Here is a 25,220-nt window from a genome sequence, read left to right as displayed (position 1 = left end):
GTGTCAAAGGCATGTCACTAAATAGGTCACTAAATGCACCAAGGAAGCCAGAAAAGGAAAGAGCCCCCTAAAGGAAAGTGGCATTTAATTGGGAACTTTCAGACATCTGTCACTCTGTGACAGGAGCAGAAAAGTCCTTTGCACACATGGTGACGCGCAGGTGGGATGGGACTGACAGCTAAAGTGACTGAAGCTGTGCGGGGGGAGGGCGATAGGCGTGGGGACAAATGAGAGCTGGTCTTGAAGACTGCTTTTCCACCCTGAATATCATTTAAAAAGAATCTCCGGGGGCCCAAAATGTAGTTTAAGATGCCATCAGTTGTCCATTTAAGATGCGCTACTTGATAAACTGGCGTACGCACCCACCTAAAGAAGAGGTCATGCACAAAGTTTGGGAAAGAGATACTGCATCTGTCTCTGCTAAAAACGAAACAGTGCTTCATCCTCTGGCCTCTGGGTTCAAATCCGCGTGCTGGCGCGGGTGGGAAGATACTGCCCCTGGAGGACTCTGCTTTTAATAAGTTTCCCAATCAGCTCTCGAGGGAAAGGCGCGCTCCCCCCTCGCCCGGCCCTCGTATTCTGCCTGCCAGCTCCTCTCCTCCCTCCCACTCTCCATTTCCCTTCCGTCCCCTCCCCGGCAGGGCGTGCTCCACCCCGAGGCAGGATCTGTCTGGTCCCCCGCCTTCCAGTCCGAAAATCCCGCCAAGGGAGCCGCAGAGCAGAGGAAAAGCCAAAGTGGGGAGAGGGGAAGAAAGAGACCAGCGAGTCACCGTGCGTGCCGGAGGCAGGGAGCAGGCGCGGCCGCGAGCAGCAGTGCCTCGGGTACCTGGACTCCGGGCAGAAGACCTCGCCCCGACCAACAAAGGCAGCCTGAGCGCACGCGGCACGTTCGCAACTCCGAGTAAGTGGAAGGGAAGGCGCGGTTCCCCCGAGGGGTCTCCGATCGACTTCCCCTTCATCCTCCGCCACTTTTCTGGGTGCCCGCGGATGATCGTGGTAGGAGCGGGAGAGAGGCTGCTGGTGTCTTTGCTGGTGCGGCTGCTTTCAAAACTGATTTGCTCCAGAGGCATATTTTGGGGGCGTCTGGTCAGGATGGTCAGGGCGCCCATAGATGGGTGGAAGGAAAGAAGCTTTTGTGATGTTATGTGCGCATTTGGACCGTGTTCCTGCTTCCAGCGGAATGGAGAACATGCAGGGGCTTTGGCTCTTTGTAAAACCTGAGTTAGTAGGTGTGTCTGCGGCTGGGTAGAGAAGAGAGAGAAAGTCAGGCAGCCTGAACAAGCGGGGCTCATTTTCCCATCCTTCCCCAGCTTCCCGGATTGCCCCAGGGCTTGCCAGCTGATGCGCCTTCGCTGGCGTTTCTAGGTACCAAGCGGGGGCTTGTGCCTCCCAGTGCCAGCTGACCTTGCGGGTCCCTCGCAGAGCATCCGGCCACTCCTTGTCCTGCCTGCCAGCCCAGGAATGGTTCTAGAAATGGTTACGTCCAAAGTTTAAAAGACACACCTTGAATCCCATTTCTCATTTGAATAATTTTAAGAACTGCCCTGTACAGAGACACTTGAACTTTTCATTTCACCCACATAAAGCTAGGGTATATTAATTACCAATCTGCTAGATTCTTAGTTTCTGAGTTGATGTTTCTAATAAGTTAAAATATTTTAAAAGAGAGGAATGTATTCAACTCCTTCCCTTCTCTACTTAACATACAGAACATAAAACTTGCTCTCTCTTCAACACACACACACAGACACACACACACACCTTTTTCTTTAACACAACACGCAGGAACACCAGAACACACGCTGAGTTTATTTACACTCCTGTTAACTCACCCCTACCTCTGTTAACAGCTGCTCTACAAGTCTGGGGGATACATTGAAAAAGTAGGAGTGGCATGTGGGGAGGTGGGGGTGAGGTGATGGTTGGGAAGAATGAACAATTCGAGAGAAATCAAAGTTCCAGTCTTTCGGCATCTTTTGTTTTCATCTGGAGGGTTATTTAGGCATTTTGCTTTAACAACTTGAGAAAGGTGACCTACGGGTGTGTGTTGGAGGGAAGGGCCTGGGAGGAGATCCAGGAACTATCAAGAGGAGCTTTCGAACTAATAACGAAGCAATTTCACAATCTCAGGCAAATGTGGAGTTGACGAAACAGCAAAGCCCTTTTTATCCCCGTGATCATCTGGGGATGAACTGATATTTGAAATATTGAAAGGTAATGGGAGTGAAACAAAAGAGGTGTCTCCCAGCGTAGAAAATAAAGTTTCTATTTTCCATCTTCATTATGTTCCTTTTTAAGTAAATTATGCATTCTAAAGACCAAATCATTAAAAAAAAATTTATAGTCCAGTTAAATTCAAAGGAAATTAGAGTGGATATTTTCTTTTTTTCTCCCTTTGGGACATGAGTTATTTCAGAGTGGCAATATTTGTACTTTCTCATTTAAATTAGAGGATTGGCTTTTTAAAAATTATGTTGTGAAAAAAACCTCTAATACCATTATTTTGTGCTTTAAGAAACTTTGGTGCTTTTGATTCTCTAATTGTACTTTAAATCTGTAGAAGTTGATCTTTCATCTCCTCCTGTTCCCAGGCCTCTTTTAGGACATTTTTTTTTTTTATCATTTAGGGAAAGGCCTCTATAAGGAACACCCACCTGAAGCCATATTTAACGCATTAGGTGCTGTGTTCCAGATGTTTGCTTGTCGGTACAAATGTATTATATTTTCAAAGCTAGAGTGTGAGAGAAAAGAAACTACAGTTAATATGTGACTTTTTATTATCTGACTTTTCAGTGGGGTATTATATAGAATGAGAATGATAACATATATTTAAAATATTTATAGTACAATATATTATGTTTATAATACATAACTTTGTGGTCTCCTAGACCTCTTTTCATGGTATTGGGTATAATAAATTTACTGATTTATTGAAAATTTCCATGTACCTATTTAGTCTTCACATATAGCAATATGTGGCAGAACCCACATTTTTTTAATGAACATTTTTGATGTTTTTACTCTAGAAAAGCTAGTTGGCCTGGTTTGAATTTTCACAGAACCTGATCATTGGAAATAACTTGAGAGAAATAAGGTCCCCAAATAATTTAATCACTTTTATCAATAAAATCAATCTTAGAAATTAAGTATTTTGGGTTTAAATATTTTTTTCCTTTTGAAGATACTCTTGCTTTCTTATTTAAATGACATTCTCACGTGAATTCTGATCATATTCTTATTTGCCATGTGGTATTTTATTACTATTCAAAATTTTCTCAGGAGACTGAGTTTGGGTGCCTTGTTCGAAATGGTGTATGAGTTAATGGTGGATTGAGGGCCAGTAGTTAGAATTCAGATTATATATTCCAGTTCTCCCAACACTTACACTTTTTAATATGGGACATAGTGAATAGGATGGCTGACCTCGACTTCCCTCCTAAAAGTAATGCCTAAACCGAGACAACCCGGGGTGATCAGGGAGCAAGCTGGTTTACACCTGAGTGCAGGTCAGTCCCGTTTAAAGAGATGCTCATCTTTAAGCATCAGGTGAGTCAGGCCTCCCAACAGCCCTTGTTTGAATGCTGAGTGGAGCTTCTCTAAGGGTGGCGAATGTTGTCTCTTTTGGCTGCAGTTCTAATGAATAATCAGAGAACTTTTGTTTCCTTTTGACACAAAACCATGTCATTGCCCTGGGGTAAAATAATATTCAGATATGGAGCTTCTCTTTACAAGCTGGGCCAGCTTTTTTCCTTCCAGAGTCAATTGGCTTGAGTGGAATTTGGGCCACAGCCTCACTTTGGAAAGTTCTCCATTCTTGATGTTTATGGCCCATTCAATTTTCCATCCACTGGGCCATTTTTCCATGCACTTCTTGCCAGTCTTGTATGTGGCATAGTTTTCCACATGGCATAGGTGTCATACGATCTTTCTAGATTGTCAAATATAACAAGCCTTTTGTTCCTCCCTATTTTAGTATTTGGTAAATGACAAGTTAAGATTTCTGTGGTTTAGAAGGATAACTATAATGTAACGTTATCAGAGGGCATTATAATTATGGTAATATTGCAGATTTGATTATGTAGATCACATTCACCACAAATCCCTATTTCTTCAAAGTAAGCAGGGAATACAGTGAATAGTTCATGCTTAAGATATTTTGAGAAATAATTTAATTTTTTCTACTGGGCTTTATTTTGGAGCCATTTCTTCATAGTAGGTTTAGATAAAGTGACATTTCAATTAAAGACATCATCATAATGAGTTTCCTAAAAGCAGAGTTCTTAGATTCTGAAACTTCATAGTTAGTGGAAAAAATCTATTGTTACATATTAATCTTGAATGAAGTAAGTCATAGTAACTGACACTTGGGCTCTTAATTCTAAGAATTGTGCTTAATAAAAACCAAAACATCATTGTAAGGCACAAATAGCATTCTGTACCTCTCACCTCTTATTCCCACTTCTTCCACTTTTTATACTGAGATATGAGATGACTGTCCTTCGATGAAATCACAGACATGGAGGGAACGATAGCAAGTCCTCTACCTTCAGCTGTGGAATTTGGGTGAAACAGAATGAACCTGAGATTAACCAAGGGAGGGTTTTCCCAGGCAAATCCTCCCTCTAGGTGGCGCTCTAATTCTCCCCTCCACCCACCCTTCCGGCGACTTCAGTTCCTCCTTTCCCAGCAGCGCCAAAACTGGAAAAGCACATCGTTTACCTCTTGGAATTACTCACTTTTACCACCAGCTCCACCCCACCCAGACCATGCACCCCTAGAAGGCAGGGACTCCCTCATTCCTCTCCAGAACCCTAGAATATCTAGAGTGAGACCATTGAAATGCCCAATAAATATCTGATGAATGAGTGAAAAAATAAGTAAATGACTCTGAATACCATTTTCTCTGCTCTTCCTCATGTTCCAATGACCTTGACTGCCTTCTATACTCAATCCCTCTATACATCACCCGGTACCAATTTCCTGTTTAAACCCAAGCACCCCATTCTCAACCTTGAACCTCTAGAAGAAGGCTCTCCTGTCTTTTCCTCTACCTCCTTTATTGCAAACATCATATAGGTCTGCCAGTTCTCTGGAGTGTCTTCCTAATCATATTTCACCTTGTTCATTTTAAGGCTCTCGACCTTGCATGGTCTCTGACTCACCTCCATAATGGAGAAGGAAACCCTACCTCTTCTTTAACAAACTGTGTTCTTCAAAGCCTTAAGACTGAACACTTGGGACATTATTTTCATCATAACTTCATTGTGGCTATAGGCCTTTGCTTTTCAGAACTAATAACATTTATTTTCTCATCATATTTTCATAACAATTCTACTTACGTAGGTTGAACAGGATTTTTTTTTAATTGATAAGGATACAAATTTAAAGAGGTTAAGATGACCCCATTATTTAATACAAGAATCTTGACGATCTTAAAAGATCTTAAAATTCCTAGTTTGGATATTTTTTTCTCCTCTATAATATAATGCCATATCTTCCTCTGACTAATTAATTTTCTTTCTCAGTTGCCTCTCATGTCAAACCTAAACTCCAGTGTATGTGCAGTAAGCGGCCAAATCACCCAGCGTAGTGGTTTCCTTTCTTCGGTGTTTATCAGAATAACTGGAGTCATGTCTTAGCATCCAGATGCCTGGAGCCCATCCCCAGAGATTCTGATTTGAGAGGTGGAGTCAAGGAAGATGGACATGTGACAGGGCACCTGGATGCAGGTGATGTATTAGAAACATTAGCTGTAATGCTCCAATATTTGAGCTCTGAGTTTAAAGAAATCAAGGTAACCACAGCTACGCTTCTTACTAGCTGTGTGACCATTAGCAAATATTGTAGTCTTTCTTGCTTCAATTTCCTTATCCCTAAGATGACAGCACTAATACCTCCTAGGATTGACATGAATATTAACCTAGAAAATGAGTGTGAAGGACAGAACCCAGAGTCTGACTGCTACGGAGTATATGATGAGGATAATGGAAATGCTGATTGTAGGGATGCAGCCCTGCCCCCACCATGAAAGTCCACCCTTGCTTTCCCTCCCCCACTGCTTTATTTCTCATGTCCAGCTGGCATGAGAAAACAAACAAACAGAAACCTAGGTGAGACTTTCTTCTTCTTGAAATGCTTCTGCCCTCTATAGTCTCAGACTGTTCTCTCTAAATGCAGATCCAAAACCCCTTCTGAAAACAAACACACGGAACATGTGATCGTGCTCCAGGCCCCAGGGAATTTGACATGTAAGGTCCCCACATCAGACTGTTGACCTTGGCCTTTCCTATAGCGTCTAGGAGAGCATTTTGCATACAGGGCACTCCCAAGCCAAGGTGCAGCCATCTCATTGCTGATGTTGGTGACACCCATAGCCATGTGCTCTGGCCCTGCTGCCATCATGGAGCCCTCAGCTCAGATGAAAGAGTTCAGGTTTGGATTCAGGAGCCTGCATTTATCTCATCGCAGTTCTGCCTGATGCTGAGTACGTCCCTGTATCTCCTGGAACCTCAGGGTTTTCATCTGTAAGATGGTGATGATGTTGATGATGATGGTGATGATAGACGCTTTGCCTACCTCACGGGCTGGTGGTAAAGGTAAATCGTAACAATGCACTGTTTATAAACTGTAAACTGCTACACTAAACATAAGCTACTCTTAATAAAATCAGTGGGGCCAGTTCTGCCTGTCTCTTTCCCCAGTTCTGCTGCTTGTCATTATCATTTTCTCAGCACCCCTAGAGATTGCCTAAGATGCTGAAAGGTAAGTTTGACCAGTTGAAGTGAGTAGGAGGAAAGATGTGTGATAGGTGTGAAGAAAAGGAAGTCGGAGTCAGAGTGAAAACAAAAAGTGAGTAGACAATTCTAAAAAAGGTTAAACTAAAATGGTTATGAATTGTTTTACTAAATATTATGTTATAGGGCTTCCTAAGAGTTGTAAAGGATGCATACCAAAAATTTCAATCGGTTATTCTCACTAAATTTAGGTTTTTACAATTGATTAGCAACACTTTGTTTATACTATAGCTGTGCTTCTCACACTTCAATGTGCATATCAGTCACCTAGAGATCTTGCTAAAATGCGATTCTGATTCAGTAGGTCTCTGGTGGACTCTCAGGGTCTGCCTTTCTAACAAGCTCCCTGGCGATAGCAGCTGCTGGCCTGGGGACCTCACTTTGAGTGACCAGTCACTAGTGTTTAGTTCTATAAATTGGGAGAGCAGGCGAAAAATCAGAACTCTCTAATCATGACATGCATAGCTTGAAACACACAACGACGGTCATTGACAATAACACTTCCTACTATGTGCAAAAGCTGATCACTCCTGTATCTTCATGTGCAAGTCATATTTACAATGTTGGATTATTTATAAAAGAAATTTGCAGTCACCATCCAAATTGCTATTGACTTGACTGAGCCCCTTAAGAATACAAGGCCCGGGCTTCCCTGGTGGCGCAGTGGTTGAGAATCTGCCTGCCAATGCAGGGGACACGGGTTCGAGCCCTGGTCTGGGAAGATCCCACATGCCATGGAGCAACTAGGTCCGTGAGCCACAACTACTGAGCCTGCGCATCTGGAGCCTGTGCTCTGCAACAAGAGAGGCCGCGATAGTGAGAGGCCCGCGCACCGTGATGAAGAGTGGCCCCCGCTTGCCAAAACTAGAGAAAGCCCTCGCACAGAAACGAAGACCCAACACAGCCAAAAATAAATAAATTAAAAAAAAAAAAAAAAAAAGAATACAAGGCCCTTTGCCAGGTGTGATCTCAGGCCTCTTACTGGTGTTTCTTCTGGAGCCTTCCCCTGCGAGGGTGTAAGTGAGCCAAACACTGCCGTCGTAATAGTGTTTAGGAAACTTCATTCTTACGATGAGAAGGATGGAATGTAATACGCTTTCTGAATGCTAGCGTATTCTCTTATTTAAGGTTTGAACATCTGTTTTTCCCTTGGATGTGCCCTTCCACACCATAAGGGAAGTAGAGCAGGGACCATCCATCTGCGTGGCTTCCTGGGAGACGCTGGGCTGCCTGAGGAAGGAGCCAAGGACTCTTGCCTCAGTCCAGAGTCAATCAATAAGGAACATACCTCAGTGACAATCTTAGGTAACAGAGAAAGTCTTCACTCAGGATAAAACAAATGGAGACCATGTAAAACTTTAAAATAATGTTTTCATAATGGCCTTCCTTATTTGCTAATAATATGGCCTGTTCTAAACCTGCCCATGGGATTATCGCTCCCCATAGCAGAGAATCATCGCTCAAGTTGTAACACCTAGTGGCCTTCATTTCTGAGCATTAGAACATCCGAAGGCTTCCACTGGGCATCTTCCAGTTGGCCAGATGGGGTGTCCACGTTAAGTCAGAAGTTGGAACTTTGGCTTAAAAAAATATCCTGCAGCTTTGGAGAATCTTATGCAAGGGCCAATTTAGTTCTTCAAAAAATATTTTCTATAAAATAATGTTGCCTTCTGGGTACAGTATATTTCTTTAGATATGGTCCATGATGATCAAATGAGGAAGCCTGAAGCTGCTATAGGAAAGAAAGCAAGGAGTTTATTACGTTATTTTAACTGGTGGAGGTACTTAAGTTTTGAAACAATAATATAAAGCCTTTCTTCTCATCCTCTTTTCTTGATTACAATATATAGTTAACTGTTCAATTCAATGCCTCTGGCAAAATGCAGAATCTTACATACAGCTCAATTCATTTCAAACTTGTGAAAAGTTTGATTAATTTTAATGATGTGAAAAACAATAAGGGTTTTTTCATTATTATGTTTGTTATTAGGAAAACACAAATATATACCTGGAGAAACACATTATTTTTTCTCATTCTAGAAAAATGTCCATGCTACAAGATATTAAAATTTTTAAAGTTATGAAGAAGGAAAAAAAATGACTTATAATCCTGCTCAAAATGGACACCACTATTAACACTCTGATACACTTTTATAGTTTTTCTGATTTAACCTTTGAAAATAGTTGTACAAATAATTGTGTGTCCTGCTTTTTAGATCAACATAGTAATCGATGTATGCTATATGTTTATAGCTTTCCACACATTAACATGTGCATTTGTTTCTACTAAGTGGGCCAATTAAGATGGAAATTCAATTTATTTAGCTTGACATGGGTAAATTTGAATCATAAAAAAAGCTTAGTAAATTAATCTGATGGACTCTCATTAAAAAGTTGGAAATAGAAAAATGCAAACAAACAAACATAATCCCATGAAGCAAACAAAAAATCTTTCTCCCAGCAAAGGATGTGCTGTTTAGATGCAACAGATAATCTTGTGGACCTTAGTGTGTACAAATTAAAGGTCAAGCTGAGTAAACATTATCTTCCATTCTTAACCTTGAGGACCCTTCCAGATACATATCCAGGGGTAAAAGTCTCCCCAGGGAAGCCACAGCTGCCTGATCCCACCCAGGTCCAATCTCACCCCCTTAGCAGGTCCCAGAAGCCTGGGGAACTTCTGAGCTGCTCTGGGCTAAGAAGAGAGGGCCTAATGCACTGCACGTGGGTAAACTTGCAGGGGCAGCAAACCTCTTTGATGCACGTCACTCCAGGGCTTGACACCCTTTGGGGAATTATTTATTTGCTCTATTATTATTTGGAATGAATAGTGTACAGATTGGCTCTAGTTTAAAGTGAGTCAGATCAAATTTGGGTTTGTCAACCGCACTCTTGTTTGTAGAGGAGGGGTGGAAAGCTTTTATTGTCTATGCCAGTATTGGGATTCCCACCAACTTGAGCCTGAAATGATTTCTAGCCTTTTAAAACAGTGGTTTGAGTCTGATGGTTAGGGATCACAGAGTTTGCCCTCTGATATATGATATCTGGGGATTTGAAGATGTACTTCAAGGCTGTCATAAATGAATTTGGTTTGGAGAAACAGATCAAAAGCAATTTAGCAGGAATAAGTGGGTAGAGGTGGATTTCTACCAACTTCTCTCTAACTAGATCCACATTTCCTAAAAGCAAGCTAGCTGTGGGTTTCCAACATCTCATCCAGTGATGTTCTCTTGCAAGAGGTTAAAATGAGAGCAGTTAACTTCAAAGGCAGCAGAACCAAGAAGACAAAAGAAATAGAAGTGGACTTGAACTGAGACCTTAGGGAAAACATCCAAAAATCTGATAGACAGAAGCCAAGCATGAGCTTGGGGAGAGGAGCTTCAGACCTCACAGAAAACTCTACTAGATAGTGCTGAGGTTTCCTCCACTCCAGATGAACTGCTCGGCAACTCTCTTTGGGCCCTTTTGGCCCATCTGGCTCTGGTGGGGTTCGTTAGGAGATTTCTCTCCAGTGGATTTGTCTTGTTTGCTTTCTAAATCTCCTAAGCTCTACATGCCTCTTAGTATAAAAATGCCATGAAGTCATTCCAGGACAGGGACCAGCCTGTCCCCTCCTTGTTCCTCTCAGAGGAAGTATTTGAAGGCAAAACAGAATCAGTTGTTCTAGTGAAGAGTTGCTGCCTCAAATAGGAGTTGAGCAATCTTGGATTCAGGGCCATGACTTAGACAACCTGGTCACTGGAGTCAACTCATCCATGAAGTTTACACTCTCCACCCCGTTGTTTCCATGCATATCTCCCCCACTCTTGCGGGGGGATCATGAAAGGAGACCAAGGAAAAGACCCAGAGGCTCCCTTTCATGGGCACAGCAGGATCCCTCCAGGCCCAGGGCTTAGCTACACACACACTAGTTAGCTTCCTGGGTTAGTTTTCTACCCTGACTTCCATTTGCCACCTCTAATGTGTAACGCTAAATATCTTGTTGAAATCAGAAAAAAAGTTTAGACTTTGGCATTTCTATTAAAAATTGTTTAATTTTATTTTGAAGAACAAATATTATTTCCTTGCCTCCTTCCCATCTCAAATTGACCCCTTTCCTTGTCTAAACTTCCAAGTCCATACCAAGGTATAGCCAGATTTATCATCATCTATTGGAACTTGAGCAACTATTGAAAATAAGTACAGAACAGAGGAAGGTGTGACCATTCTTCTTAAGGTGATTTTAATGTTTCTTTGGTGAGGAAGATCAGCCTAAGTATTAGGGGCTGTTTTCCTCAAAAGGGAATAAATTTCACTACTCATCTAATGTGACATGGGATTGCTTATCTCTATTCTTGGTGGAATTTAAGCAAAATCACACATTGTCCCTTGAGAATGTTCAAATATTTGTACCTACCGACTATGACTCCTAATGCTGCAGTGAGATTGGAGTTCCTGTGGGGAGGCCAGGAGCCTCTGAATTGGAAGAGGTGAGAAATGTGACAGTTGAGTGCAGGACAGTTAGTAAGGCTTTAAGGAGCAAGTAAAAAAATTCTCTCCCAGAAGGTGGAAATGGAGAAATTATGGGACTGTGGCTTATCTGATAAATTTGACTTTTACTGAAATGAGGATGTGGACGTACCCAATGAGGAGTGCCATGTGCAATTGAGGGACATTTAAGGTACATCCTAGAAAGGATAAGACATGGAAATATTGACTGGTGTTTCCTGAAGTAAATCTGCAGATCTTATAATAGATTCCTCAAGATAGCATCTAACTGATTTTATTTCCATTTGTAGGTCTCCATATGAAGATGCTTCAATTATTAAATCATTTTGGATTGTCTACCCTTTGTATTTAAAGGAAGTCACTATATTAATTCTGAGTTTCAGTGGTCCTGCATCTTCTCACTGAACCTCTCTGTTCTATACTGTACTGCTAGACAGTTGTTTCTAGTTCTTTCACGTTACCACTACCCAAATAACAAATGGCACATAGTAGGTACTCAGTTCATGTTTATCATTGCATAGAATTAAGATAACCTTTCACCTAGTTCCTACTCAATTTCCCCTCTCTCCTGCAAACTCCACCAACCCTGGCAAGATTTAACGTTAACTGGCTGCCCTAACCAAAAACTGTGATGTGAGCAATCGTTTTCTTTGGCATCTCTAGCTTTTCTGCTCCGTCTTTCATATTCAGGGATGTTTCCATTATCAATGTGCAGGAGTCCCAGCTCCTGCTGTTGTATGAAGACATCTTGTATCCAGGCTTCACGCTGGCCATGGGCATCCCTAGTTTCCCTTGATGTGCTCTGGGGACACATGGCAGTAGGTCAAAGTTCAGAAGCTGCCAGTGCCTCTGAGGCTCTGTTCCTAGGAACTGCCAGGGCCAGGGAGGAGCCGTCATCCTCTATCACTAGCTACTTCTGGAAGCTGAAGACCTTGCTTTCTTTTCTTAGCATTTCCCTCCTTTTTCCTTTCTGAGCACAATTCCCCAACATGACTAACAATAGCAACCGAGTCTCTGAATGGTTGAGTAACTTGTCCAAGGTCACGAGGTAGTAAGAGGCAGAACTGAGATTGTAGATCAAATATATCTAACCACAAAGCTCCTAAACATCACACTCTTCCACTTCCACCCCACTGTTCTATGACAAGGGCCCAGTGAGTATCTGAAGATATTCTGGTCCAATCCCTTCCTTCTCCCTCTTTCCTGTGTCCAGGAATATGCTCTCATGCTATGTATTTTATTTCTACCTCACTATGATCTAGAGAATACACTCTCTTGGACAAAGAATCCTGTTATCAGACCAGACCTTTTTGACTGCATATTGTTTTATTCTCCATTGCTTTCTCAAGCATCGGTTTGCCTGGCCTCGTGGTTCCACTGGCTCGTGCTGAGGAAGGGGAGCGGGGGAGTGAAGACAGGAGGATGTCTGGGCAATGCTCTGTCTGTTCCTCCAGGCTGCTATCACCTGACCAAATTGTTTGTTGGACTGCTGTGTTCCAGCCCCAGGGGAGGCCACAATGCCGTGTTTGTTTGTGTATGAGAGTCTCTGGCTTTGATTAGCAGCTAGCTTCAGTGCAGCTGAACATACAATAGGGACCAAAGGATGGGAAAAAAATCCTGCTACAGTTTCCCATTGGAAAGCATTCACTGTCAAGCTTGGATATCCAACAGTGGGGCACAGATGGATAGAGGCTGGGAAAGGTTAGGTGATGGATTCTCCATGCCCTGCAGCCTGTTGTGTGTGATGAAGTCGCTCCTTTACGTGAAGTATTGAGCCTTTATCCCTCTAGATGCCATTTACGGTTAAGGTTTGAGACTGATATTGATGTGGTTTGACGAGGGGCAAAGCCTGGAAGGCTGAAAAGCATGAAGGAGCCCTACGATGACAAGGGCAAGGGTAAAAACAGTGAAAAAGATGCACCTATCTTAAAGGGCTAGTCACACAGTTAAAAAAAATGTCATTACTTTGGCTGCATGGAAGAGGTAAAAATAACATAATTCTATCAATGAAGGAGGAAAGTAGCAAGTTTTTATATCATAACATAGGCAAAGTTAGTGATTTCATAACGTAGACACACTGATAATAGATAATTTCTTTCTTCTCATTAAATTAAATATGATATCTAGGGTAAGCACCCCCATCTGCTGGTAGCTGAATAATAAGATGTCTGCCTAAAGGAAAGACTCCTCATACATCCTTAGAGGAGTGCGTAAGTTATCAAGAATTTTTCATCAATAGACTATTTGTCTGGAACACTGTGCATGTTACAAAAAGCCACCATCCATTATCCTAGCTTGTAGGTACCTTATTTCAGTCCTCATAAGGGGGACAAAGCAGGCTTATAGTTAGAAAACCATACAATGATTAAATGGTAAACGAGTGGTTATCAAATTGTCTAGAAGAAGAAGGTATTCCAATCTGGAGTGGAAAAGGGAGGCTGCATGAAGGGGGTAGGGTTTTCAAAGACAGAGTGGTATTGTCTATGGCAAGAAGTCACAGGGAAGGCATTGTAGGTGAGGGATGGAGAAAGAGGAACGCCAAAGAGATGATAAAAAGCAAGATACTGGGGGACAGAGAGCAGAAGGGCCTGATTTGTGCAGACAGTGGGTGGCCAAGGAATGAAAGTTAAGATTAGAAAAAAGTTTTGGGTAACAATAGCAAGACCCTTGAAGGGCAAGCTGACCTGCTCGGATTCTATCCTGATAGACAGTAAGGCATCACTGAAGGTTCTCCACAAGCAAGGAAGGAAAAAAAAAAACTTTGCTAGAGTATAAGAAAGATTACTTTCAGAGAAGTAACAGATTAGAGGTGGAGAGAATCCGTTAGGTTTTAAAAAGTAATCCTCTGTGTACCACCCCTCCCCCCAAGCCCTTGATCTTTTCAAATTCTGGAAATCCTGTTCACGCTTCAGCGCTTTGCTTAAATACCATCTCCTCCATGAAAATTGTCTTCATTCCTGTAGTTAAAAATGAATACTTATTCCTTATTCTGTTTCACAACTTTCTATGATTTTTCTTTCATAGTTTTTATCCATTCATTCATTCATTCATTCAAAAATATGCAATGAGCACAGCCTACTGGGCTCTATGTTAAGTACTAGGAATGCAGAGATGAATACAACACAGTCTCTGTCTTTAAAGCTCACAGTCTATTTGGGGGCCAGGCACATCAACAGCAAATGGATGCAATATCAGTGCAATGATCTAGATAGGCACTTTTGAAAGCCCATAAGAGAGACACCTAATTCAGCTGGGGGTGGATTCAGGGCAGGCTTCCAGGAGGAAGTGTCTCCTGACTTGTGTTTAAAGAGTGAATAAGATAAGGGAGAAAGTGGGAGTTCTCGGTAGAGACAATAGTGTGAATCCTGACTTCATTCTTATCATATAGCAGTTATTTTAAATGACTGTCTCTCCCCTACTTAACTAGCCCAATGCTTTGCATGATACCAAATGTCTGAAAGAATGAATAAATGAATGGATGGATGGATTTCTGATGGCTTGACATAAGTAGGTACTTAGGAGGAATTCTTTCTGGAGACACTACGAAGGAAAATAAAAGCTATCTGACATTAGGATGGAAGTCTAGATATTAGGATGGAAGGTAGGAGCATGAAGTCGTAGTGAAAAGTGAGATGTTGATCAATTTGAAAGAATTCCAGTGCCACTGATGGAAGAAATCTAGAGAAAGAGCTGATATGGGGGGAAGAGGGGAGTGTTCTGTGCTTGAAGGAATTGTGGAGAGTGGATTATCCTCGGAACGGAGTGTGAGCCGGACTCAGGCTTCTCAGGTCTCTGACCTTCATGGGCACCCTCAACGTCTAGGAGACCTTTTCATGAGAAGGAGCCTCAGGCATGTGGTGGATGGTGGTGACCAGGGTCCCATCTAACTCAAATCCCCGAGCTCAGTACTATACCTTCCTCCTCAAGAGATCTTGCGACATACTTTTGCTAGAATGAGGCAAGACCGTGTTAAGAGTTTTATTTTCTGGGGAATATATGTTATTACTTTGCTCCTTATTTTAAGGTTTCCTTGGATGCATCAGCTTTCAGGAAAACTCTGTAATGAGGTCTAGGCATTTCACATGCACATGGAATGGTTTGAAGCCACATCTTCCAAAAGAGATCAGTTGGTCTGTGGGTTGGTTTCTGTACTTTGAGTTTACATTTTAGATGTGGGCTGATCACCACACTGAGATGCCCGCACTTCCCTTGAAACTGCTGATTTTGCTTTGCTCAAAGGAATGATCTTCTGCCAGCCGTGTACAGACTCATTACTTCTGCAGCCAGTGGAAAAAGTAGTTACTCATGAAACTCAACACCAGAGTGACCGTGGAAGCCAGATTGTTACGGCTCAATGAATATTGATTAAAATATGTGGAGAAAAACAAGTGATGGGCCCTCAAAGGGAGAAAGTGTCTTATGTTCAACAGTCTGTGGGGAAGGCAGACTCTTTCTCCCTTTCTGATATTTTCTTTCTCCAGTTCCAGGATCCTCCTTCCTAGTGAGGACAGAGTCGAGGTAAACGGATCATTTTCATTTTCCTTCCTTAAAAATTATTCTTTCAGCTTCGCTAAAAGAAAAGAAAGCTCGGGAAGTCAAAATTGTCTGGTTTCCAATCCCCAGTTCATTGGAGAGTCAGAAGAGGCAGGAAATGTCTTGGAGACAGAGATTAGACAAGATGTTTTCTAAGAAAACCATTGAGCCTAGGCTATATTATATTTTTTATTGTTCCAGATTAGGATTTAGTCTCCAAGTCCTGTTCCAGGTAATTTGGGGCCTGTGAAGGTGAAGTCTTGTGATTTTACGGAGGTTTTACCTCTTCTGGTTCCTTTGACCAATAAGTAAGCTTCTGCCAGGATGAGCCTATTGTAATACAATTAAGAATCTTTTTTCTGCAGATTCCCCACTTGATATTAAAAAAAGTCATATCCTGTTTAGGCTTCTCTATAACGAAGCTAACAAGTAACACCCATGTAATATTTTTCCTTCACTAATTGCCTTCATATATTTTATCTCATTTAATCCTCAGAACAATTGTATGAGATCAGCTTTAATAATTTTACCCCTACACAGATGAGGAAAAGGAAGCTTCGAGAATGGAGGAGGCTTGGCCAAGGTTTCTCCAAGAAGGTGCCTCATCCACCTCATAGGAGAGTTTGGGGAGTGTTCATAGTCTGTAAAAGTATTTTGTAAAAATAATTCAAAAAAAAGTTGGCATTCTGTTCTCTCCTGTGTATAGATTCTGTGCTTTAAAACATTGGCTTACACAATTCTAAAGCAGTTTTTTAAAGAACAGTTCACATGCATTTGGATCTCATGGGGTTGCACCCTCCACCTCTGAAATCAGAACCTTAATTAATCAGAATATTAATTTTTAACCAGGCCATTTCATATGCAGCAAAGTTTGAGAAACTCTTTGTGTGTGTTTGTGTGTGTGTCATAGTTTCACCTTACAGCTATTGAGAATAGGGTCTCTTATGGTGCTAGCTATCTTCCAGAAAGTATTGGTTATAGATTCTAGGTTTTAGACCAGACTCTAAGTCTGGTTAATTTTGTATTTGAATTAAATAATTTGAATTTTGCAGGCTTCCACTTCCTTAATTGTAAAACTAGAAGCCTAAAATAAAAGATCTAAAATACCCAAGGCACTTTGATTTAGCTTCTGTGCTCTTGCCAGATTTTGGTCTCCCAATCCTTTTCTTTCTCCTCATGGTTCCGAATGTGCTTAAGTCAGTGGTTCCTGATCTGCAGCATCACTTTCACCTGGGAACTCATTAGAAAGGCAGATTTCCAGGTACCACTCCAAACCTATTAAATCAGAAACTCGGAGGGTGGGGTCAGCAATCTGTGTTTTAATAATCCATCTAGGTGATTCTAACACATGATGAAGTTTGAAAACCACTGATTTATGCATTTCTGATCCTGGCTAATACATGCAAATATGTAGCAGTACAATTACAACCTCTTGTTTTCTTTGACCTATGCAATAACCAAAAATCTACAGCTGTCTATTTCTCAGCGAAAGGCACTAAGGAAAGTATGATCCCTCTGTTTTTAATACATGACTTCTGAGGGTAAAAACCCGATTTTGCACGTTTCTAAAGTAGCTTCTCCCATACATAGAGATAGAGGTCATATGAAAGTTTGGGAGAGAAATGGTACTTTCAATTACAGGCAGTTTTTGCTTTGCATGGTTCCAATGTGCGTGAATTTTTGTTACTACAGTTTAGTTAATTAGCACCTCTTCCCCAGCAGCATGGTTCAAATTTGAGTATATTAACTATAAATAATTGCATAAAGTACAAATTAAACTGCTAGCTCCTCAGTCCACAAATCACTCCATAATTAGCAGATTTGCTTTCTAATCAGTGACCAGTCACATCACTTCCTTCATCCTTTGCCCATCATTGGTCCCTCTGCATCTGTTATTCATTTTATGCACAGACAGTGAAGCATGGAGTATTGTTGCCTCCTTGTCTCCCAGTATAAACCCAATGACATTTTTCAAAAACAGACAATTTAAAGAAGAAATTGGCCAACAGAAATGAATGTGCAGGCAAGAAATGAGAGGTGATTTAACACTGGAAGTGAAATTCAAATGAAACATAAATGGAGCTAGGGAAGAAATATCTGTAGGTGGGAACGTTGACACTGCTGCCAGTTGAGAGGCTCTGCATTACGCAGCCTAAGACACTTAGTGGAGCCACGCTTGTCTGTATAAATGAGGAAGGCAGACAAAGCAAAGAGGATGAAGATGTCCCAAAGGGACTGATGCTGGCAAGAAACTCACTTTAATGGAGTTCTCAAGTATATTTTAAGATGTTGAAAGCATGAAGAATAAAACGTCGGAGGCCAATCCAGACCTAGAAAGGCATATGACAATTGGCCAAGGCATAGAAAAGATGCTCACTCTGTATTGTAATTTACACAGTGAGAAAAAGAAAGCAAGCTGTTCAATGTAGTCTTGATCAGTATTTTACCAAAAAAACGAAACACTTTAAATCTTAACATTTCTAATGTTGTAAGTTACCATATACTAAATAAGTATGAGCTTTGCTATATTTCTTTATTTCCGTATACATTTACCTCTGATAGTAAGATTTTTTAATGATTTGGCAAAAGATTTTTGAAGTTCAAGGAACAATCATAACTATTCCCAATGATTATTAAGGTTGCTTTCCATGATTTCACTTTACGTGACCATTTTTATTGTCTCACACTTCTGTGTAAAGCAGTGACTGCCTGTATATATCTGTCTACATATCACTTCTGAGAAATAACTATATGAGATTATATATTTTGTATTTTTAAAATAGAGTATAGATGAAAACATCTACCCATTTATTCACTCATCAAATATTTATAGGATGCCCACATACTATACTATATGGCAACACAAGGGTGAAAATGTAGAGGGTACATGCTTTGATTCTTGATGAATGAAGAACCAAATAAGTAGACACAATTTCAGTTAGTGGTAAGTTATGAGGAAAATAAAACAGGGTAGTTAGATGGAGAATGATTGCATTTGTCAAGGGAAGGAGCGATGGTTTAGGGAGGAGAGTATCAGGAAAGGCCTACTGAGTTTCCACCAAATTCTTTTCTGTCCCTGGGCAGGGATAAAAACAACTGTTAAAATGTTATCTCATACAATTTCAATGACTAAGTCTAAACTTCTTATTCTGTAACTTGAAGTACAATATATTTATGAAAATTAAATAGTTATTAATGTTAAACATACTGTTTTACTTAGTCACATATGGTCTGTTTTAAATAAAACAAATAAAAACTCTAATAATAAATTTATGAATAGAACCTTAACTCAAGACTTAAGCATTAAACAATATTTTATGTTTACTGATTACATGTATTTAAATCTGGGATCATATGTTTGAATTCCAAAGGCTGTGGCTGTATCTCAACTGAGAAATGAATATTAAATAGGGTTTAGACAAGGAGAGGGAACCATATGCTAATGTTCATTTAAAAAGTTGCTCAAGCTTTAGTAAATATCTACCAAAAATAATATTGCTATAGAGAAATTATAAATCCACATGTAAAACATTTTTTATCATCTATCATCTAAGAACTTGGCATCAGTGATAAGCACTGTTAATGACAAGAGAAATATTGCCATTATTGCCATATGAATTTTGTACTTAGCACATGGGCATATACAAAGACATTGGGTTATCTTTTTAGGTGGTGAAATATGAAACTGTGAATATATATGTATATTCATTTCTTTCTTATTCATATATTCATAATATATGAATAGGAATAAAATATATATGTGTATATATACATGTATCTGTGTATATATATGTGTGTATATATATAGAGAGAGAGAGAGAGAGAGAGAGAGAATAGTTTAAAAACTATTTTAAAGCCAAACAACTTCAAACCATATTTGGTTTAAAGGATTATCTTCTTGCAAAGCAAACATTTCTTTGATTCTTAGTCAAGCTGTGAGCAGGTAGAAGGCTGCCCGAAGCCAGTTTGATAAGTGGTACTAACCTCAGAGTTTGGAGGGGCAGAGAGTGGTGGACGTGGGGCTTCTGTGCTGGTTTTGCTGCGCGTGTGTTATAATTCAGCACCGCCTGGAGCATGAAAACAATATTGGCAACAGCAGGGGAGGCCTACCAGCTGTTGGGTCATTTCCTTAACCGTCCATTAGCTTGGATGCTCTGAATGGGACACCTGTGGACACAAAGCACATTGTTGAATGCTCATTGCAGAGCCACCGCACATACAGTCCACCTCAGAGCTGACTTTGAGTCTGCAGGAAATCAAGCCAGAAGTTCTAACACAGAGGGTTCCCCCAATCCCAGCTTGCTCTGCGAGATGAATCACCATCACACCCAGACCTCTAAAGAGGAATAACAAGGTCTCCTGTGGGGTAGGTTGACAATGAGCTGCAGGACCAGAGAGGCCAGAGTGCTGGTTCATGTAAGGCTACTGCTGTTAGGAATGAAATTCAATTGACAAGCTAATGTCAGAAAATCAAGAGAAAACGGATGATGCAAACTTGGGGAAAAACCCACGATGTTATAAAAGTTCACTTACTTTTCTCTACTCAGTGTCCAGCGTCATATTTTTTTTCTACAGTACTCCTGATTCCTGTTTTAGCTCCTTCTCCTATCTAAACACTTTCCACAAGTTTTTTCCCTTTTTAAAAAATCTCTCCCAGCCATAGCTTTAAGTTGTATACGGAGTAAAAGTGTTCATAATCTTATAATGAATATATATTTATTAATGCAAGGGTCAGGTATTAAACTCTAAGAGGAAAACATCAGAATAGAATAGTTAGAAAATACAGTTTGCATTTTAAATTGGACACTAAAATGTTCTGCTTTAAAAAGAGATTTTAGACCCCACGTGTGGCTTTTATTTTTTCTATCAGGTGAGTGAGGGAGGAGTGAGTGTGAGCATGGGGGAAGGGCTGTGTGTGAGTGTGTGGGTGAATTATGATGAAAGGTGAATAGGAAAAGAAATAATAAGACTATTTTATTCACCCATGGCATAAAATAATAATAATAATAATAAAAACAAAACTGAGGATGCCCAGTGGTTGTCATTTAGATACGAATGCATGAGTTTGTATTTTCCAAGCACATATTGAGCGTACGTATATATGTGTGCAAGGGCATTTCAGAGCTAGAAAAAGGGAGGGATTTGTTTTCTGCCTTTTAGAATGTCATGGGAACTCGTCCATGCAGATTCTTAATCAGTGGACTATGTATCCGGGGGGGTATCAAAGAGGGCAGTAGTATTGAGTATGGATTGAAACAGTGACCTAGGCCATCTTAACATTCCCTCTGACCCTTTGATGTCACTTAAACCCTAACCTCAGTGTAGAAAAATATAGAGTCAGTGAGACCTAGCAAAGCTGTGAGAGGCTGGAGACCACGTAGCAGGCGCTGCCCACATCAGCAAGATAACCCAGGCCTTGCGCCCAGCCTCCGAGTCCTGAGATCTTGGCAGTTTGTCCTTCTCCTCTTCTGGGCAGGTTTGAATACCCTTTGTGGATGCCCAGAAACAGTCTGAGATCTCAGATTCTGATAAAATGGAAAACAAAACCGTACAGGGGAGAAATCCTGAGTTTTCAGTGATTACAGAGGAAGCTGAACAGCCAAAAAAGGAACTATGGGCTCTGTGAGGAGAGCGGCTGTCTCAGTGAAATGACAGAGATGTTTGCTTTCAGTCCCTGGGAGTGTTTTGCTTCAATGTCACGTTTTAAGGAAATACTCAAAAAAGAACTCTCAGGTTATGGGTATTCAGGTCATGCCCTCTAGAGACTTAAGCTTCCTGAGAGGAAATGGAAGGGAGAAAAAGCTAACCTTTGCAATAGCTAACGTTTTTTGAGCTGGGATCTCTGATAAATCCTTTATGTAAATGACTTCAATTAATTCTTACAATAATTCTGTAAACAATGGAAACTAATGAATCCCATTTTACAGATGAGAACACTGAGGCTGAGAGTTGTTAAGTAAATTGTTAAGTTGTTAAGTAAAGCACAAGGTCTTTGGGTTAGTAGGCGAGATCTGAAAGCTAGTGTGTGTGTTACTCCAGAACTCACATAGCTTAGATATTAGTGGGGTGGACGGATATATAGAGAAATATATAGGTGGGTAGATAGATAGGGGGATTAGAAACTTCTCCCTTTAGTAAGGTAAAAGGGAAAGACAATGACACTAGTCACTAAAATGCCAGAGAACAAAGAAACTTGGATGCTGATGGAGGGGAAGTTAATTCTATGTATTGAGGGCTATGCTTACTGCTTTCAAATACCTTATTTCACTTGAAGGGTTATTATCCCATTTTGCAAATGAGGAAACCGAGGTCTTAGGAAGGTTAAGTAGATTTCTGAAAGTCATCAGCCAAGTGATTAGCAAAGGCTGGATTTGAACTCTGGTTGTCTGACTCCAAAATCCATGCCGTTTATAAACTCACAGTGAATGAAATGAACGCCCTGAAAGATAAGGGAGAGGAAGCACTCCACTCAGAGATGTCTGTGGGCGCTGCTCACTCACGTGTTCACTCAATCGTAGCACACACGTTTGTGAGTCAGGCCTCTGAAACGGAACACAAGGTTAAATGAAACTTAGAGCTTACCATTTGTTGTCTAAAAATTATGCATGATGAGCCCAAAATATCAAATATATGTAACACAGAATATATGTTATATTAAAATACATGTAACATAAAATATATGTAACATAAAATATAAGTATAAAATGTATTTTTATAACAAAAAACATAAAAATATATGTAAAATATATAAAAGTTAATAGTTAATGTGGAGCCACATGTGATAAAATGCTGTATGAAAGAACCAAATGTAAAATAGATAGCTAGTGGGAAGCAGCCACATAGCACAGGGAGATCAGCTCGGTGCTCTGTGACCACATAGAGGGGTGGGATAGGGAGGGTGGGAGGGAGACGCAAGAGGGAGGGGATATGGGGATATATGTATACGTATAGCTGATTCACTTGGTTATACAGCAGAAGCTAACAACATTGTAAAGCAATTATTCTCCAATAAAGATGTTAAAAAAAAAAAAGAACTCATTTCTATGCTTTAAAGCCTCTGGAATTGCTGGAATTACTATCACGGGAAATGTGAGGTGCTGAAATTCTTGGTCCATTTCAAACCTTCATCTCCAGTGAGCTCTCTGCACTAGACTGCTTCTTGTGAAGAAAGGCTCAAGTCCATTTTATCCAGGAAATCTTCTTTAAACCTTCTGGCCAAGCTCAACATCCACTCCTTGAGCTACTAGGGTACTTACTCATGTCAGCCCTTATTCGCAGGTCCTATGCCACTCAGTGTGTGTTGATGCATCTTCTTTCTGCAAAGACAGGAAGGGACTCTGTCTATCTTTTTAAATATAGCACAGTACCCTGCAAGCCATCACTGCTTACATATTGAGTGTTCTACATATAATTATTGTACTGTATTTAATTAAGGTATTCTCTCAGTAAGGCCCTATAAAATCCAGAGACAGAAAGAAAAGACACACATGGTTATCTGTTACGGGATTTGTTGGTGTGGGACAGGAACAGTTTGAAGTTTCTGGTGGATGGAAAGGAAGTCAGTGAAGTTTCAAGGCCTACAGGATTTCCCAAAGTTGAGATTCCTGCGTATGTGGTCAGGAGTTTTGGGCCACCGGGATCACCACACTGGGGACCTCTGGGATTCCTCTCGTACTCTTTACCCACATTTTCACACCCACTGCTCTGTTAGAAAGTTTAAAGAAGAAAGTATGATGCTGGAGGTACTTCGACGTTTATAAAATTCTTGATATTCAAACATATATGATATTCTCCATAACCACAAGGGAAGAAATCTGATCCCTGAGCTGAGGATACCAGAGGCCAGGATGGTGAAAGCACTTCAGATCCGAAGGCCAGAAGCAGGAGGAGAGCAGCCGGAGCCTGCATCCACATTCCCAGCTCTCTGCTCTCTCCCCACTCACCCAGGGCTTCTTTTCATCAAGCCTGACATCCTAAGTGATGGATTCGCTAACATAGTCTCAGAAAAGCTCTAGGGGACTGATGTGATTTCTGATTAAGATTGCTATGCATGTGTGGAAATAAGAAAGAGAGAGAGGGAGACAGAGAGAGAGAGACCACCAACCTGAGAGGAACCCCATGTCCAACAGAGAGGCGGGCTTGGTGACAGACAAAGCAGTTAATTGTGAGCAGTTCCACCAAGGGACCTGGGAAACTTGTGCCCAGAGGGGCGGCTGTGACCCATTTGGCACACAGGCAGGGCTGGCCTTGCATATTCCAACATCCTCCATGGCCACACACCTGGGTTACCTCATGAGTGCAGCCGTGTTCTTAGAGATTTACGATGTTTACCAAATCTGGCAGCTGGCTAATTGGTAGGAAAGGTGATGCTTTGGGAACCCACTCTGAGACCCCATGCCCTCCCATAGGGCTTTAGTACCCCTGCTTACCGTTCTTGATGAATTGCCAGCCAGTTTCTACAGCAAAGTGCTTTCCACTCTCTTTTGGGCCCTCTTGATCCTTTGGTATCTGCCATTGGTCATTTTGGAAATCAGCTCCCTCCTCTTTGGAAGACGTGAGACCTCTCTTATTAACGTGAGGTGAACTTGGCCTGTCGTTATAAAGTTTTCTCCCATGCGGTCACTTGACATATGTAGTTATGGAAAGTGCCTCACTCTGAATTTCTCAGGAACGTGACTTGTTTGTCCTCCCAAGGGATTTTCTTATGTTATTTGAGTTCCCTCCTTCCTATGAAGGGCCCTCCGGGTGGAAATTCCAGGCGTGGAAATGAAGGCAGAGGGTAAGCTCCTTGCTCCCAGGGTGCACAGCGAGTGAGTGGGGAGACTGAGATGTGAGCCCAGGCAGTCTGAATTCAGCGCCTTGACAATTTTAATTTCTGCCAAGTCTCCAGTGATATGATGCTGCTGGTCAGAGACTGCAGTTTAAGAACAAGGTACGTTAGACATGAAGAATCTCAGAATCAGGTACCTTTAGAATAAGAAGGATCTTGAGAGATTAGCCTATTGAGAGGTTTACTGACTGTATTCAGTAGAGCCTTAGGGTCCTGAAGAGGTACCTCAGGGTGGATGCAGTGGGCAAGGGGAGGTCCCCCAGTTGGGTACCAAATATAATCAGAGCAGCTTATTTTTATATGTTTTGTATATTAGAGTTTTATACATGGTTTTATTTGTTAAGAGGTTTTTGCTACTCAAAACAAAAGTGGAACTAAACTACCAATCTAGTCCAATATTTTCTTTTCAATATGCAAATGCAGAAACGAAGGCAGAGACTTACTTAAGATCACAGAACGGCATAACTAGGTCTTTCTGGTACGTCATGCTACCTCTCACACTATACAGTTGAGCTGCACATTTGTGCCAGACTCTTGTCTCTCAGCTCCAAACCTACCCTTCTACGGTCCACCCT

The 25,220-nt window shown here is 41.1% G+C and overlaps 1 protein-coding gene across 2 annotated transcripts in view; it reads left to right on the top strand.

Moving 5' to 3' along the window:
* The first annotated feature begins 669 nt into the window (after positions 1–669).
* PTN (pleiotrophin) overlaps positions 670–25,220 on the top strand; it is a 97,672-nt gene continuing 73,121 nt past the window's right edge. The window contains exon 1 of one of the 2 annotated variants that reach the window (XM_082473156.1): positions 670–901. The gene's annotated coding sequence lies outside the window, so the exon portion shown is untranslated. The remainder of the gene's footprint in view (positions 902–25,220) is intronic. The other variant, XM_082473155.1, reaches the window with a different exon arrangement.

Source organism: Balaenoptera physalus (genome assembly GCF_965194825.1).
Source record: "Balaenoptera physalus genome assembly, chromosome: 8".
Classification (NCBI taxonomy): Eukaryota; Metazoa; Chordata; class Mammalia; order Artiodactyla; family Balaenopteridae; genus Balaenoptera; species Balaenoptera physalus.
The sequence above is the reverse complement of the archived record's forward strand: the minus strand, read 5'-3'. Positions and strand labels throughout refer to the sequence as shown.